This window comes from Somniosus microcephalus, chromosome 9 (assembly GCF_052327205.1).
Source record: "Somniosus microcephalus isolate GS21.2 chromosome 9, FLI_Smic_1.0, whole genome shotgun sequence".
Classification (NCBI taxonomy): Eukaryota; Metazoa; Chordata; class Chondrichthyes; order Squaliformes; family Somniosidae; genus Somniosus; species Somniosus microcephalus.
In genome coordinates this window covers 213,602,105-213,607,702 of record NC_140995.1, presented here as the reverse complement: position 1 = coordinate 213,607,702, position 5,598 = coordinate 213,602,105, and the positions used below count along the sequence as shown (strand labels likewise).

Below are 5,598 nucleotides of genomic sequence, written 5' to 3'. Positions count from 1 at the left end.
AGGTGTGCCAAAGTAAGTGCATACTTTATTAATATTGGAGCACAGGACACTGGGAGGAAATATGCGGAGCATCCAAACAAGCTTTCCTTTTTTCTATACAATTGCAGAAAAAAAGGCAGAGCACAATCTTTGCACAGCACACAAATAACTTGCACTGCCACCAGAGCAAGGATTGCATTCACATAGGGAGGGATGTGCACTGGCCACAGGAGGTGACTGGGTCCTCTACCAATTTTTAACATCTAGACATCTAGTGTGTACCCCTATGAAAAGGCAGCTTACAGCCACCACAAGCGAATATCCACAGATTAGAAACCACCACAGCTGTAGCGGCTTATCCAATATGTGGCGATGGCCTTGGCATATTTGGCCCTGAGTCTGTGGAAGGACTAGGTGAGGGAGAGTTTTGAGGAGATAAAGATTTTCTGGATCTCTGTAGCATTTCTGTGTTCATGGTGCATTATCAGCCATTCTCTTCAACTTCTGTGCAGCTTTTGACTTGGTTAATCACACCATCCTCTTCCAACACCTCTCCTCTGTTGTCCAGCTCGGTTTGGACTTTCAGAAGGCTTTCGATAAGGTCCTGCATAAGAGATTAGCGTGTAAAGTTAAGACACATGGGATTGGGGGCAAGGTACTGACTTGGATAGAGAACTGGTCGGCAGACAGAAAGCAAAGAGTTGGAATAAACGGGTCTTTTTCCAAGTGGCAGGCAGTGACTAGTGGGGTACCGCAGTGATCGGTCCTTGGACCCCAACTATTCACAATATATATTAATGATCTAGACAAGGGAACTAGATGTAATATCTCCAAATTTGCAGACGACACAAAGCTGGGTGGGCGTGTGTGCTGTGAGGAGGATGCCGAGAAACTCCAGGATGATTTGGACAGGTTGGGTGATTGGGCAGATGCATGGAAGATGCAGTATAATGTGGATAAATGTGAGGTTATCCACTTTGGCAGCAAAAACAGGAAGGCAGATTATTATCTGAATGGCAATAGATTGGGAGAAGGGGAAGTGCAACGAGACCTGGGTGTCCTTGTGCACCAGTCGCTGAAGGTAAGCATGCAGGTGCAGCAGGCGGTTAAGAAGGCAAATGGTATGTTGGCCTTCGTAGCGAGAGGGTTTGAGTACAGGAACAAGGATGTCTTGCTGCAGTTGTACAGGGCCTTGGTGAGACCACATCTTGAGTATTGTGTGCAGTTTTGGTCGCCTTATCTGAGGAAGGATGTTCTTGCCATGGAAGGAGCTCAGCGAAAATTCACCAGGCTGATACCTGGGATGGCAGGAATGATGTATGAGGAGAGATTGGGTCGATTGGGCTTGTACTTGCTGGAGTTTAGAAGAATGAGAGGGGATCTCATTGAAACTTATAAAATTCTGACAGGACTGGACAGACTAGATGCAGGAAGAATGTTCCCGATGGTTGGGGAGTCCAGAACCGGGGGTCACAGTCTAAGGATAAGGGGTAGGCCATTTAGGACAGAAATGAGGAGGAATTTCTTCACCCAGAGAGTGGTGAACCTGTGGAATTCTTTACCACAGAAGGCAGTAGAGGCCAATTCATTAAATATATTCAAGAGGGAGTTGGATATCTTTTTCAAGGCTAAAGGGATCAAGGGGTATGGGGAGAAAGCAGGGACAGGGTACTGAATTTGGATGATCAGCCATGATCACATTGAATGGCGGAGCAGGCTCGAGGGGCCGAATGGCCTACTCCTGCTCCTATCTTCTATGTTTCTATGTTTCTGTGGGAACTACCCTTACCTGGTTCTACTCTTACCTATCCAATTGTAGCTAGGCCATCTCTAGCAAAGCCCTCTCTTCCCATCCCCTCACCGTTACTTCCAGAGTCCCCCTAGGATCCATCCTTGCCCTCCTCTCGTGCTCTGGAATTCCCTCCCTAAGTCCCTTCACCTTTTTTATGAACCTCCTTAAAACACACCTCTTTGGTCACCATCCTAATCTTCTCTTCACTTCTTTTGTTCTCTCGCAGCCCTGCCTTTCGATCCATTTCATTTCCTTTCCAGTTTTGAAAAAGGGTTAGACCCGAAACGTTGACTCTAATTTCTCTCCACGGATGTTGCCTGGCCTGCTGAGTTTTTCCAGCATTTTCTGTTGTTATTTCGGATTTCCAGCATCTGCAGTATTTTGCTATCATCCTAATCTTTCTTTGGCTCAGAATCTGTTTTTCCTTAAGCCTCTATGTAGTGCCTTGGAAGTCTCTTCTCTGTTAACAGCACTAAATAAATGCAAGTTGTTTTTTCTTTGAAAGGGAGAAAAATACATGTAGCTCCACAATCTAGTTGTAAATTCACATCTATGAGGGAAGATTGTGCCTGCAGTGTACAGTAATTGAAGTTCCACATCATTGCAATAGAGGGAGCTACACGTCAGCTCACGTATCATCAAGCCAAGGAGTTTTATTTCAATATTAAATGTTTCTAAAAATTCCAACCTTTCAAAGTAAGTTGAGGCTTCAGAATTAGGTGGTGAGATTTGTTTTTTAATTGCCTTCAAATGTATCCATATTTGTATGTTCCAAAATTTTTTACCGGGGTGGGAGGAGCGGGGAGATTCTGAGGTTTGACAACATTGAGGGAGTGGTCCTGTGATTTCATTAGGGGGGTCTGTAGTTTGGCAGCACTGAGGAAATGGTTCTGGGGTTTAATCACACTCTGGTGGGGGTACTCTTTGATGCATTTGGTCTTTGCAATCTTCTCCAGCCCCATAACCCTCAGATATCTGCGATCCTCTAATTCTGGCCTTTTGAGCATTCCCGATTTTAATCCCTCCCTAAATCTCTCCACCTCTCTTTCCTCCTTTAAGACGCTCCTTAAAACCTACCTCTTTGACCAAGCTTTTGGTCACCTGCCCTAATATCTTCTTATGTGGCTCGGTGTCAAATTTTGTTTTATAACGTTCCTGTGAAGCACCTTGGGACATTTTACTACATTAAAGGCGCTATATAAATGCAAGTTGCTGTTGTTGTTTGTGTGACTGATCAAACAGCTTCAAAACTGAGTCAGAATTAAGTTTAGAACTGAAGCTACAAATGTTGACGTTGGGCTCTTTAAATTCTCTTCCTCCTTCTGCCAAGCGCCCCGCAACCCGTTTTAAATTGGCAACTGGAACAACACAAATGAGGCAGAAGTGACGGGAATTGGGGCACAATCATCATTTTTGTCTCATATGCATACAACTGCACAAAAATGGCTGGGCTTTTATATTGGTAGCTGGAAATTATGGTTGAAAATAGGACTGGCCCATAAGTGGGCAGGGACCTGGCTTCACAAAACTCCGCCCTTTTTCTGATCAGATGTGCAGGATTTACGTCTGCAAATCAGGTGGACTCAAAATGCAGGCTTATTTGAGACAATTTGAGGTATTCAAATTGGGATACAGAAAATTAAACCTGCCTAATTTCCTGGTCCCCACACACCTGGTGGGGACAATCCTGTTGGTTAAAATAACTACCCCTAGCCCTGTGTTTACTTCTCATCCCTGATTATTTTTCTATATAATCATTTTCAGTTTGCATGCTGGTATCTTCTTCCCAAATTCACGTTGGAATCATAGGCCAACTCGGAATAGGTTTAATATCACCATGTAGTACCTAAGATCAAAATTTAGTCAGAAAGACTTGCATTTATGGAGCAACTTAACACACTTCTTGGAAATATCTCAAAGTGCTTCATAAGCAATGGCTTGTGTATGGAAACACAGCCGCATATTTTTCACACAGTAATTTGCACACAGCATGACCCTACAAACAGCAATGAGATGAGTAACTATGGTGGTTGAGAGGATTGAAAAAAAAATCATTCTCTGGATGTGGCTGTCGCTAGCAAGGCCAGCATTTATTGTCCATCCCTAGCTCCCCTGTGAAGTTGGGCCCTCTTCTTGAACTTGATATAACTTGGTCGGTCATTTTGGAGGGCAGCTAAGAGTTAACCACATTGGTGTGGAACTGGTGTCATAGGTTTAATTCCCTAAAGGACATTAGTGAACCATTTGGGTATTTATGACAATCTAACTTGGTTACTTTTTCTGATACCAACTTACTTATTTCCAATTTTTTTTAATTGAATTCAATTCTTCCTTGGGATTTGTACTTGCATTCTTTGGATTATTAGTCCAGGCTTTTGATTTTGTAGTCCAGTAACATACCACTACACTACCATCCACCTAATGCTGGCCAAGACACTGGGAGAACCTCTTGCTGTTTATGTGAGGGTAGTGCACCCTTAACAAAGGTTAGTGGGAATCTGGAGCACTCTCCCCCAAAAAGTTGTTGAGGCTAGGTGAATTGAAAATTTCAAAACTGAGATTGATGGAATTTTGTTAGGCAAGAGTAATAAGGGTTACAGTACCAAGGCGGATAGATACCATGATCTAATTGAATGGTGGAACAGACTCGAGGGGCTGAATGGCCTACTCTTGTTCCTATGTTTCTAAGTAATTCTTTAGCATCCACTTGAAAGGACCACTAACAATGCTGCAATATACTGAAGCATCAACCTAGATTATGTGTTCAAGATTTTATTTCAGATTTTCAGCATTCACAGTATTTTGCTTTTGTTAGTGTTCAAGGCTGGGTTTAGGATTTAAACCCTCAACCTTCTGATTCAGGAGGTGAGAGTGCAACCAACTGAGCCAAGCTGACACATGAAAACAACAGACTTGAAAAATATAGGCCCAGAAATTAGGTTCGGGGGCTTGCCGCGCGTGCAAGCCCCCGATGTGCACTTACCCGGCGCGCCGACAGCTGAAGCCTGGGCCTGCTTGGAATTCCTGTCACTGGCCCGGTTCAGCTGTCGGCGCGCTGTGCTTGCCTGATCCAGCGGCGTAGTTAGTTCGATGTGCTGGTGGGATCCGGTGAGCACTGGGCAGCCAATCAGGGGAGGGAAAACTTCATTCATGAGTTTGATAGTAAGAACTGTCAAACTCATGAAAACTACAGGCGCCCAAAACACTACTTAAACTTTAAATAAAATTTTAAAAAACATCCCACTAATTAAATGAACTATAAATAACTTTAAAAAACTATTTTAAACAATTAATCAAAGTTTTGAAAAAAATAATTTTTTAAGAAATTGGGTCTAAAAATACACTTACCTTACTGTAAAGTCCTTAAAAACAATAAAGCTGTGGAAAAAATGTTATAATTTTAAATAATAGACCACTTACCTTAAAGAATCAAGTCCTTACGTCTCCTGCAAATGTTGGCTCTTTGGTGGGCTATGGTTCCACGGGTGTTGAACACTCTACCAAAGTGGCCCATTATTCATGTGTGAATCTTGAGGGTAGGTGTTGACAAGTAATTTGACCAGAAGGGGGCATCTGGGGCCAAGCCTCAGCCGATCCTCACCCGATGACCAGCCACAATCCCTTCCAGCAGGGATCACAATAGCAATCAGGAGTGATTGGATGATTTCTCCCTCCCTAAACCAAAAGCACTGAGTCTAATTAAAATCAAGGCACCAGTTTGAAATCAAAATAGCAATAGACTGTATACATTGTCAAAGAAAGAAAGAAAGGAAAGGAAAGAAAGAAAGACACATTCATAAAGCACCTTTTACAATCTCAGGATGCGC

General features: G+C 43.1%; 1 long non-coding RNA gene across 1 annotated transcript; it reads right to left on the bottom strand.

Annotated features, from left to right (window-relative positions):
• LOC147113007 (uncharacterized) lies at positions 1 to 5,323 on the bottom strand. Its single transcript, XR_015079457.1, has 2 exons — positions 5,192 to 5,323; positions 1 to 583 (listed from the first exon to the last, which is right to left on the bottom strand). It is a non-coding gene; the product is annotated as an uncharacterized LOC147113007 (long non-coding RNA).
• Positions 5,324 to 5,598: the final 275 nt, after the last annotated feature.